Source organism: Beta vulgaris, chromosome 2, assembly GCF_026745355.1.
Source record: "Beta vulgaris subsp. vulgaris cultivar EL10 chromosome 2, EL10.2, whole genome shotgun sequence".
NCBI classification, from domain to species: Eukaryota; Viridiplantae; Streptophyta; class Magnoliopsida; order Caryophyllales; family Amaranthaceae; genus Beta; species Beta vulgaris.
Window position 1 is genome coordinate 26,964,368 of NC_079203.1, and position 12,373 is coordinate 26,976,740.

General features: G+C 34.0%; 1 long non-coding RNA gene across 5 annotated transcripts; it reads left to right on the plus strand.

The window, feature by feature from the left end:
* The first annotated feature begins 1,883 nt into the window (after positions 1-1,883).
* Positions 1,884-5,496, plus strand: LOC125494952 (uncharacterized). 5 transcript variants are annotated; one of them, XR_008968016.1, is made up of 5 exons: positions 1,884-2,191; positions 2,756-2,867; positions 3,978-4,064; positions 4,219-4,316; positions 5,006-5,496. It is a non-coding gene; the product is annotated as an uncharacterized LOC125494952 (long non-coding RNA). The 5 variants fall into 5 exon arrangements; XR_008968015.1 differs by having other exon boundaries at positions 1,888-2,191; positions 2,780-2,867; positions 5,006-5,495; XR_008968017.1 differs by having other exon boundaries at positions 1,889-2,191; positions 2,834-2,867; positions 5,010-5,496.
* The last annotated feature ends 6,877 nt before the right edge of the window (positions 5,497-12,373 follow it).

A 12,373-nucleotide genomic window follows, 5' to 3' on the forward strand; every position in this document is an offset into this window, starting at 1 on the left:
GATGGTAAAACTAGGACTGAAATATATGATCTTCTTTATGATGCAATTCTTGAATGTAGAGATGAACGTGAAAAACGTGAACAAACGGAACAAGCCTTAAAGGTTTGCAAGGAACACATAGAATGGCTTAAGAAAATGAGAACTGATGTCGAAACTAGATTTTTTGATTTGTTTGATAAAACTTAAAAATCAAAGAATGTTATGAGAGTTTGAAAAATGAAAATTATCTAATTAATTTAGAGATTTCACACTTGAAGGAATTTGTCCCTGTTCTGAGTTCCTTTGATATAAGATCAACCCCTTTGAAAGGATACAGATCTGAGATTGAAAAAATAAATAAAGAGAAAAATATTTTAAAGGAACAGATCTGTAATCTTAAAAAGGAACTGGTTGTCGCAAGGAACAGAGGCAAAATCATGAAAGTTCCTAAGTGGATTGAGAAACCACAGACCAAAAGGAAGGAAGGTCTTGGTTTTGAAAACTACAAGAAAAGGAACAAGACAAAGAAATATGTTGATCTACCTAGTGATAAGTTCTGTATGTATTGTGGCAAGGTAGGTCATTACATAAATCAATGTCAACTAAAATCTGAGATGATTGGGAAAAATGTGACAATAAGTAAGAAAAAATGGGTTGTCAAAACAAATCCTAGTCAAGAACAGGAACCCACGAAAGATGGGGTTCCTTCAACTAACAACTAGTTGATTTTTGCAGGTTGGAGTGAGGGGGAACAACACTTGGTATCTCGATAGTGGTTGTTCCAAGCACATGACAGGAGACAAAACGAAGTTTCTCTCACTCACAACCTATGAAGGTGGCAGTGTAACATTTGGTGATAATAAGAAAGGTAACATTGTTGCTATGGGTAAGGTCGGTAAGTCACCATTACACTCCATTGAAAATGTATTTTTAGTTGAAGGTCTAAAACATAATCTATTAAGCATTTCTCAATTCTGTGACAAAGGAAATACTGTAAAATTTGATAAGGAAAAATGCTTAATCATCAACATTAAAACTAAGAAGGTTATGTTGGAAGGAACAAGGAAAGGGAACACATACATTGTGGATCTAGACCTTGTTCCTCAAATCAATTTAACTTGTCTTAGTGTTATTGAAGATGATTCACTTCTATGGCACAAGCGTCTAGGACATGCTAGCTTTTCATTACTTGAGAAACTTAGATCAAAAGACCTTGTTTTAGGATTACCATCTATAAAATTTCATATTGATCAAGTTTGTGATGCATGTGCACGAGGTAAACAAGTAAGATCCTCTTTCAAATCTAAAACGATTGTAAGACCACTAAACCATTAGAGTTAATTCATATGGACTTATGTGGACCCATGAGAATTCAAAGCAGAAGTGGAAAGAGGTATGTACTTGTGATTGTAGATGACTACTCTAGGTACACTTGGGTTATTTTTCTCTCTAGTAAAGATGAAACTTATGATGAGTTCCTTGTCTTTGCTAAAAGAGTTCAAAACCTAAGTGGACATAAAATAATGCACATTAGATCAGATCATGGCAAGGAATTCGAAAATTATAAATTTGATGACCTAAGCAGAGATAATGGCCTAGATCATAATTTTTCTGCCCCTAGAACACCACAACAAAATGGTGTTGTAGAAAGGAAAAATAGAACTTTGGAGGAAATGTCTAGAACCATGTTAATTGCTAGTGAACTTCCAAGGAACTTTTGGGCTGAAGCTGTTAATACTGCTTGTCACATAATTAATCGTGCTATGATGAGACCTATCATTAATAAAACTCCTTATGAACTTTACTTTGGAAAGAAACCAAACATCACCTACTTTAGAACATTTGGATGCAAATGTTATCACAACAAGAATCCGCTTCTTTAGCGTCTGACTTTAGCGTCCGATAATATAAGCGGATGATAAATTTAAAATTAGCGTCCGATAAACGACAGATGCAAATTAGCGTCCGCTAGATGAGATTTAGCGTCCGTTCTTTTAAACGGACGCTAATTAGCATCCGTTTACTTAATATACCGTCCGAAGGACGGACGTTAAGTAACAGGTATAAATTAAAAAAAAGTACCTCTAGTCGACCAAATTATCAACCCTAACACACGCCTCTCTCTTCCTCACTCTCATCTCACGTTTGTCTCTCTTCCTCACTCTCATCTCACATTTTGTGCTCTCTCTTTCTTTCAGATCTCACAAATCAGGTATTTCTACTCATATTTAACTAATAAATTTGTTTTTTTAGTTTTGATTGTTGATTATGTAGTTTATTTTCTCGATTTTCTTTGTTTTTTTTAATTTCGTTTTGCGTTTTCTTGTTCTTGGTTTTTCGGTTGATCTGAATTCCCTAAGATTTTTTAATTTTTTTTGTTTTTCGATTTTTCTTTATTTTTTTTGAGTTTTCGGTTTTATGAGATTTTGATTGTGTGTGTTTTTATTTTCGATTTGGTTATTCAATTTTTCAATTTCGCGATTTTGGGTTTTTTGTTTGGTTTTTCGGTTTTCATCTTTTGATTTTTCTGAGATTTTGAGTTGTTTCTTATTTTATGAATGTTGTTTCTAGATCTGGTTTTTGGGCATGAATTTTCGTCTTTTTTGGAAATCAGTTTTTCGTTTTTTTTTTTCGTTCTTCGCTTTTTAGGAATCAATCTTTATAAATTTTTTTAAAATCAATTTAGGGCTGGGTTATTTTTGGGAAAATTTGTGATTGATATTTGATCATCATCATGCTAATCTGTCTTGTTTCAATTTGTATTTATTAAAACTAGAGTATTCCTGAAATATCTTATCAGATATGGGTTGTTATCGTTCAACTGAATTCAAGAACACTTTGCACCCTTTTTCAGATCCTTTCTTCATGCTTCTGCTAACTGTCACAAAGTAAGTTTCTTCCATTATTCAATCACTAAATCTACTGTTATCAGATGCCATTTTCTTTATCTCATTCTTCTTTTCAATTTCAATGTTATTCTTGCTACTTTACTTATGTTTGTCTTCTCTTTATAAGCTCAATATGAATTATATTAAAACTAGAGTAAGTTTAGATTAAATTCTCAACTTTTAATTGTGTAAAAGAACTTGGGATCGAAGAAAATCTAGATACCTTTAATGGGTTGTTGTAGATATCAGAAATATCTTAACTTCTTTAGTATAGCTAAAGAAGATTTGATCTAATCTTTTTGATCTGGCTGCAACAAGAATAAGTAACAAGTTCCTGAAATTAGAGAATATAGACTTAATGCAAGTTAAAATTGGCTGATAGTCTTTTTTTCTGTTACTTGGAGCCACTTGTAATAGTTTGTAAACCCTAAAAAGAGATAATATTCCTCTAAAAGAAATTTCAGTCTGCACTGTACTTACAGGACCACTTATCTAGAGTTAAGAACATTAAAAGAAATGGTTATGTTGTGAAAGAAGTGCATAAGGCAATAGTTCTATTGAAGGGGCTATGGGAATTCAGTACTATTCACCTCTAAACTAGCAATTAGCAAATATGTGATCAAGGTTTTCGTTGCATAGCAAGTTGGCAACAAGTAGTGTAAGTGACTATCCTAGAGAAAATTTGAATTTCAATGAATGCTATATAGTTTCATGTATGCTGTAGAACATCTATATATAATAATTTTGGAATATCTATCTGCATCTCTCGATTGTGGTGGGTGGCAAATTAGGTATAATATAAAGGGTAGTGAAGTTGTCATGTGCAAAAATCCCTTTTTCCTGTTTGTTGTCACTATTTCGAATTTAAGTGACATAAAATTGTAAGTAATTGTACTGCATCGTCATTATATTCATTTTTCTTCCAAACTCTTAAGTTAAGAGTTTCACCATTGTTGTTGTTGGTGTTATCCATCTGCTTTTGTTTTATCAGATTCCTAACTTGTATGAAGCTTTATATTAGAGATATATCTATGTGGGTATATTTGATTATGTTGGCATACCTTTTACTGTATGTTGCCTGACATTCTTCACTTCAAATAATTGTTACAGGCTAAACAGAAGCAGAAGGAAGCAAAGAGGATGTTGTTGCCAAGTGTAGAGGGGAAAGAAAGTGGCAATTGATCGTTGTCGATTCTGGTTTGTTTTCTTGCTCTGCAGAGTCACTTTTGCATTTTGAGTGAACAATTTTTGCATTATTTTGTATTATCTTCCACTTTTGCATCAGTTTGACATCAAAATGTTCATTTTATCTAACAAAATCCTTTTTTGGGTATTGCTTTTATCGTTTCAGGTTCAGTGATTGTTCATGCTTTAGATGAGAAAGCCAGAGCTTATTACGATTTAGAAAGTCGTTGGTCAGGGAAGAAGCCACCTGCTGACTTAAGCCAGGTATATGCTCTTTCTTTGTAAATAACCCTTGGCATCTTGTTTCATTTATTTTTAGTTGGTTGAGCAGATGGAAACATGCAGTAATGCTTCTGTTTTTCTTAGAGATGACTGTAATGATTTAGAGGTTTGAGGCTTGAACCTTTAAGTGGTCCTATATGCTGAATTTTGCTCTGTGTAACTATAGATAGGCCTTAAGAGTTGACTAATGTTGCATAATTCACTAATTAGCCCAAAAACGTCGATCTGTAATGTGCTAATTGGTATGTCTGAATGGGTACAGTGGTTTGAATTCAGTTGGTTTAGCAAAAACTAATTAGTGATTGCGTTCTCAGGACCATGGTTCAGGTACACTAAGCTAGTTGGACTCGATTTTTGACACGTGGTTTCCATGGATCCAGCCTTTGATAAGGCTATCCAGACTTGGGTTGTGTTGGTTATTTTCCTGGGAATATTTCACATGCTAATATCTTTTATGAGGGGACATCTCTACATGCCATGAATAAAGCCCTGTTTCTCCCATTTGGCTGCTGCTTGGATAATATGTACTGATCAGTACATAAAAAAGCTTAGTTAGGTTCTCTGGATGGCTAAATAATTTCTGAAGAATTACTACAGCTTGCAAGTTTAGTTTACTTAATCTCCCCTACTTTTCATGCTTATTTAGGTAATGATTAGCACTTAAACTGCAGGCAGTGCAACCAACAGAAGAAATGATTCACGAGGAGAAAGAAGAGAAGAATTTCAGCAAAGGAAGCTTAGTTGAAGTGAGTTTTGAGGGTGCTTGGTTCACTGCAACTGTTCTTGAGGTGATTGGGATCTAAAAACAGAAGATGACAAAGAGTTTGTAAGAGAAGAGGCTGATGCCCTGCACATCAGACCGCATCCTCCAAAGGCAGGAAAAGTCGACACGTTCAAGCAGTTTGAAGAAGTTGATGCTCTTTATAATGATGGGTGGTGGGTGGACTGCATTTCTGAAGTCCTTGGTGACTCAAAATATTTAGTTTTGTTCCAGATTTTTTTGTTGTGGAGTTTAAATTAGTGTACATGTAATTATATGAGATTTGTATTAGATTTTGTTCTAAGTATACTAGAACTTAGTTATAGAATTATTCTTTCACTTGTATCTACATTTATTATCAATAATAATTGAATTGATTAATTTGTTTGCCTTAATAAAGAAGTATGGTATTTGCATCATTTGCATCAATCCTGGATCTATGTATACTAAAATTTAGTTCTAGAATCATTTAATATCAATAAGTTAAAAAGCTGCTCTTATCTGTGAAAACGGTCGCTAATTAGCGACTGCCAAGGACATTAGCGACCGCCTAGGCAGTCGCTAATTAGCGACTGCCCAGGCGGTCGCTAATTAGCGACTGCCCAGGCGGTCGCTAATTAACGTCTGTCTCTGGGGGTCGCTAATTAGCGACTGCCTAGGAGGCGGTTGCTAATGTCGAAATATCGGACGCTAAATATTTAGCGTCCGCTTTGCGGACGCTAATTGGAGAATTAGCGACCAAGGGTTTTGCATCAGCCTTCTAGCGTCCGTAGGCGGACGCTAATATATTTAGCGTCCGATTCCGTGTTTTTAGCGTCTGATTTCTGCGGACGCTAAAGTCTTACATTCTTGTTGTGTATGTGCATAATAATGGAAAAGATAATCTTGGAAAATTTGATGCAAGGAGTGATGAAGCAACATTTTTGGGATACTCCTCACATAGGCTATGTTCAGTTCACCTGAAATTTTCTGATCTGAACTTATCTGATCTGATCTGATCTGATCTGAACTTATTTTTTCTGATCTGATCTGATCTGAACTTATTTTTTCTGATCTGATCTGATCTGAACTTATTTTTTCTGATCTGATCTGATCTGATCTGATCTGATCTGATCTGATCTGATCTGATCTGATCTGAACTTTATTTTTTTCAACAAGATCTTATCTTTTATTAAAATAATTATTACTATTAATATTATTACTTTGTAAATCATTATTATGCAATACATTATAAGATATTCTTTATAGTGTTACTATTATTATCATTTTATTTCTATTACAACTTTTATACAACTTTTATTATTAATAATAATTATTATTATTATCATTATTATAAGAACAACAATAATAATTATAATCATAATTATTATTATTACTAAAAAAATTATATAACTCAAGTCATTATTTTATAAGAGCACTTATACAATGTTTCACACTTTCCCTTAAAAAAAGTTTCACACTTGAGAAGTCGGCAAACTGAACTCTTTTTTTTCCATATAAAATAGAACAAGATATACAAACAACTATGACTTGAGCAAAAAATAAATAAATATCGTGCAACTTCAAATAGCTAGAGAGATTTGAAATTCGGTAGGAAGAGGTATACCGAATCTAAATTTATAATTTGTATCTCACACTTAGCTATTTTGAAATGTAATCCGAACATAGTAGTTTCGTTATCATGAATTTGAGATATCATATTTTATATATTTCTTATTTTTGCGTCAATCTTATGTTCTTAACACGTGGCTTTTAATTTTCTATTATTTAATAACAACAAAATAACTTAATATAATAATAACAATGACATTTATAATGGTAACAATAAGATTAATAATAATTACCAATATTAATAATTAATAAGAACAACAACAACAATAATAATAATTCTTTTGAACAGATGTACTAGTAAATAATAATACCCCCTTTGTATTTTTTTTATCTTTGTCACTTAGAATCTTGACACTATTCACAATAAGAGATAATCTTTTAGATTTTTCTCAATATATAAGAAAAAATATAGTCATGTGGGGTCTTGTTTGATTCGTCTCAATGAGTACTTTATTAATATTCAATTATTATAATTTTTATTAATATGTAGTGAAAGATATTTAATAATAATAAGTTTTTAAATATAAGCATGATATGATCTGAACTGATCTGATCTGGTCTGATCTGATCTGATCTGGTCTGATCTGATCTGATCTGGTCTGATCTGATCTGATCTGATCTGATCTGATCTGATCTGATCTGAACTTATTTTTTCTGATCTGATCTGATCTGAACTTATTTTTTCTGATCTGATCTGATCTGATCTGATCTGATCTGATTAGATCTGAAATAAGCAAAAATAAGGTGAACTGAACATAGCCATAGTAAAGCTTATAGAGTATATAACAAGAGAACTATGTGTGTTGAAGAAAGTATTCATGTAATCTTTGATGAATCTGACAAAAATAATCCAAGCATACAGGTTGATGACTATGAGATAGGGTTAGCGCAACCTAGTCAAGGAACACAGATTCACAAGAAGAAGAAGAAGTGAAAGAGGAAAGGAACGAGGAATTCGAAAATAATGAGATCAATGATATCCTGTTCCTCAAGGAGGAGAAGATCTCTGTTCCTCTAAATGAAGGAACTGAGTCCACCGAGGCTAACAGAGGAACAACTGAGCAGAGTTCCTCATCCACTCAAGGAACTCATGAGGAACAACATGTTCCTATAAGAGAGTTTCAACCAAAACCTTGGAGATTACAAAAGTCACATCCTATGGAACTCATAATCAGCGACATATCCAAAGGTACGCAAACTAGATCTCAGTTAAGGAACTTTTGTGCATTTCATGCGTTCCTATCAATGATGGAACCAAGAAATCATGAAGAAGCCTTAACTGACTCTGATTGGATTATTGCAATGCAAGCTGAATTAAATGAGTTTGAAAGAAACAAGGTATGGCATCTAGTTCCTTCATCTAAACAACAAAAAGTAATTGGCTTAAAATGGGTGTTTAGAAACAAACTAGATGAATATGGAACCATTGTAAGAAACAAAGCTAGACTTGTAGTAAAAGGTTATAACCAACAAGAAGGAATTGATTATGAAGAAACCTTTGCTCCTGTAGCTAGATTAGAAGCCATTAGAATCTTAATTGCATTTGCTGCTTACATGGGATTCAAATTATATCAAATGGATGTTAAGTGTGCATTTTTAAATGGCTATCTAAACGAAGATGTATATGTTGAACAACCCCCTGGTTTCGAAAAAAAATCTCCCAAATCATGTCTACAAGCTTGATAAAGCTCTTTATGGGTTAAAACAAGCACCTAGATCATGGTATGAGAGATTACTAAGTTCCTTTTAGAAAATAACTTTAAAAGAGGAAAGGTTGATAAAACCTTGTTCCTAAAATCTAAAGGAACTGATATTTTGCTTGTTCAAATATATGTTGATGACATCATATTCGGAGCTACTAATGAAACATTGTGCAAAGAATTCTCAATCTCATGAGCAATGAATTTGAAATGAGTATGATGGGAGAGTTAAATTTCTTTCTTGGACTACAAATCAAACAAACTGAAAAAGGTATAATTGTTCACCAACAAAAATACATAAAGGAACTATTAAAGAAATATGGCCTCGAAAATTCAAAGAAAATCACACTCCTATGGGAACTTCAACTAGATTAGATGAAGACTCCATAGGAACAAGTGTTGATCAAACAAAATTAGAGGAATGATTGGTTCACTTTTATATCTAACTGCTAGTCGTCCAGACATAGCTTTCAGTGTTGGTTTGTGTGCTAGATTTCAAGCAAATCCAAAGGAGTCTCACCTCACTGCTGTGAAGAGAATTCTTATATACCTTAAAGGAACAGATGATCTTGGACTCTACTATCCAAGAAGTGATACATTCGAACTAAAAGGATATGCAGATGCAGATTATGCTGGAGATCTTTTTAATAGGAAAAGCACCTCAGGTATGGCACAATTCCTTGGTCATAGTTTAGTTTCTTGGAGTACCAAGAAACAAAACACAGTTGCTTTATCCACTGCTGAAGCAGAATATGTAGCTGCTGCTGCATGTTGCTCTCAAATGCTTTGGATAAAACAACAACTTAGTGACTATGGAATAAACTTTGAATGTGTTCCTATTTATTGTGACAATACAAGTGCTATAAGTATATCTAAAGATCCAGTGCATCATTCTAGAGTAAAGCATATACATATTAGACATCACTTTTTAAGAGAAAATGTCGAAAAAGGTTTGATCAAACTTGAGTTTTGTCAAACTGATTATCAGATTGCTGATATCCTAACTAAGCCTTTGCAAAGAGATAGATATGAGAAATTAAGGCTTGAGTTAGGCTTAATAAAAATTAAGTGATTGTTCCTATGTCAATTCCCCCATGTTTGAATCAATTTGAGTGACTTTGTGTGCTAAAAATAATTGTGTTTAATTGCCTAAGACCATTGCAAATTGGAATGTTGTAAAACATAACATGAAGTCAAAGAAACTAAACAACTCACAAATGTCACATAATACTCCCCTTACTGTTCCTAAGGTTAAGAAACATGCAAGTATGAAGGATATTAATTGTAGCATTAGTTGTTCCTATAGCACAAGTTCCTTAGCATTTATTTTCTTTCAAAAATTAAAATTCATAAAAATCCGAAAAATCCGATAAAATCCCAAAAATAAGGGGAACCAGTTTAATTAAATCTTGGTTCTTTTATCTTTTCTTTTCTTTCTTTTATTTTTATTTTTTATTTCTTTTGCTTTATTTCTTTCCCGCGTGTCATAATTACTATTACATGCAAAACTTCCTTCTTCAATTCATCTAAGGAAACCGTGTTCCTCTCAAACGCTTCATCTTCACCAAATCCGAAACCTCATCACACCCTTTGATACTCCATAAAAACCTCCAAACCTTCATAAATCATGGCAAAAACTTCAAGAAACTCACCTTTTCCAACATCAAAAACAACCGACACTTCAAAAATGGAAATTTCTTCATCACCAACTAAAACCCTTGAAACCGACATAATTCAAGAAAACCCCATAGAGGAACAGCAATTAGAATCTCCTAGAAGGAGCATGAGAGAAGAAAATTGATTGGGGAAGATGATGAAGAAGAAACCCCGGAACAATCTCAGGGGGAAGAAGAAGAAACTGCACCTGTTCCTTCCAAAGGAACTGTTTCTTCGTCTTCCAAGAAAAGGGTCGAACGAAGTGAATCTAGGTATGTCTTGGGCTTTTGCGTCGATTTAGAATGGGCAAATAAAATTGAATTTCTAGAATTAAACCATTCTAAAGGAACAAGGCATGGAATTCTTGTTTGAATTCGCCTTTAATAATGCTCTTGTTCCTCTAGCTATGGAAGAGTTTTGTGCAAATTTTGTTAATACTAATGGAACTTGCACAACTGAAGTTAGAGGCAAGAAAATAAGGTTTAATCAAGCAACTTTAAGCAAAGTATGGGAAGTTCCTTGCAAAGGAACTGATTTGTATTTTAAAAGGAAAGGAACTGTTTCCTTTCCGAATTTTCCTCAAGACAAAATCTAGAATATTTTGGAGGAACAGCTGGCCAAAACAAAATTAACCATAACCTACTCTTCCCCTTCAAAAGTACTGTTTAACTTGGTTTGGAGAGCACTCATTCCTCGAACTGAAAAGAGGAATGAAGTGGGTCTCTGGATATGTGTTACATGTTTTGCTTAGACCACCACATACAAATCAATTCCCTTCCCTCTTCATTCAACATTTAACTCACTGTATTGAGAACATTGTGTATTGGTACGGTGCCTTGATAACTTCTTTACTTCATCACTTTGAAGTAAGACTTACGGTTGGACCACATAGGATCAAACAAGGGAACATCTTGAATGAGAAGACCCTAAATGGACTTGGCTTGTCTGTCCAAGAAGGTGTTCTCATTCAAGGAAAATGGTTCCAGTTCCTCAGGAAAAAGAAAACTGCCTCAACTAGATTTAGAAGAGAAATGATGTAATTTGGATAACCTGTTCCTGTTCCAACCGGAGGAACAAAACCTAAGAGGCGCAAACACATTGCCACTAAGCCAAACCCTCTGTTCCTTTGAGAGTGAGAAAGAGCACTCGTCGAAAAATTGCTCCTGTTCCTGTTCCTTCCAATGAGGACTCTCCTTTAGTCCTTTCGGATAATGAGGAACAGGTACCCTCTACTCTCAAGGAACCACTACCTCCACCATCTCCCAAACTCTCTCCATTTCACCTTCGTCCTTCTCTGTTCCTTCAAGTTTTGAGCAGTTGAAGGATGAAATAAAAGGACCAAATCCTTTTGCTTCCACCTCCACAACTCTTCCACCCACACCACCATTTCTTCCTCCCATTTATCACCCTTCACCTTCTGTTCCATTCCTGGAACAGATGAGCCTTCCACTCAAACCTCCCAGTTCCTTCACAACATCCCCCATCTGCCTCTAGTTCCAAGGTAAGGAACAGGAAAATCCGGATGACACTAACTGGGTTAATGAAGTCTGCCTTCCTCACAACATATGATAAAATTTTACAATCATCTTCATTGGACTTTGGATGCCAAAACTGATACTATGATAAGTCTTATGAAGAATTGAGTGATACCGTGGTTGCGCAGCAAAAGAAGATGGATGCTATGGCTCGTGCCTTGGAGAAGCTGAAGGAACAGGTTGACTACATCATGGGGGGGTGATGAAAAAGTTGGAGGATGTGGTTGAAGAAGAAGTTGTAGAGGAACACCATTCCCCTTCCCTTTCTTAGTTTCTTTTATTGTTTTTTGTTTCCTGTTTCTTTCTTAAGGAACACATTTTGTTTCTTCCTTTTTCTTTTCTTTCTTTGTTTTGTTATGGAACAAGTGCTATATAATCAATGACTTTTGCTATATTGTCTATGTTTCTAAATGCTTTGCATAATTTCTTCCTTGGAATGGCTAGTATTATGTGATTGATGTTTGAGCAAGTTTACTCTTTGATTTTCTAACTTAACCACTAATGGTGCTTGCATATTGGTCTTAAGGTGTTAAATCAATTCATCAATTCATGAGAGTCTATTCTTTTTGAGGATGACAAAGGGGGAAAAGGATTTAAGGAACAAACTGTACATAAAAAAAAAAAATGAAATTGAAAAAATTAAAAAATTGGATAAGGTAAATGAAAAATAAAAATAGGTTAAGGTAAATGAAAAATCAAAACTTCAGTTACTCATATAATTGTGTTTTATTTTTCATTTTCTTCTTTATGTTTTATTTTCATTCACTTATATTTTTG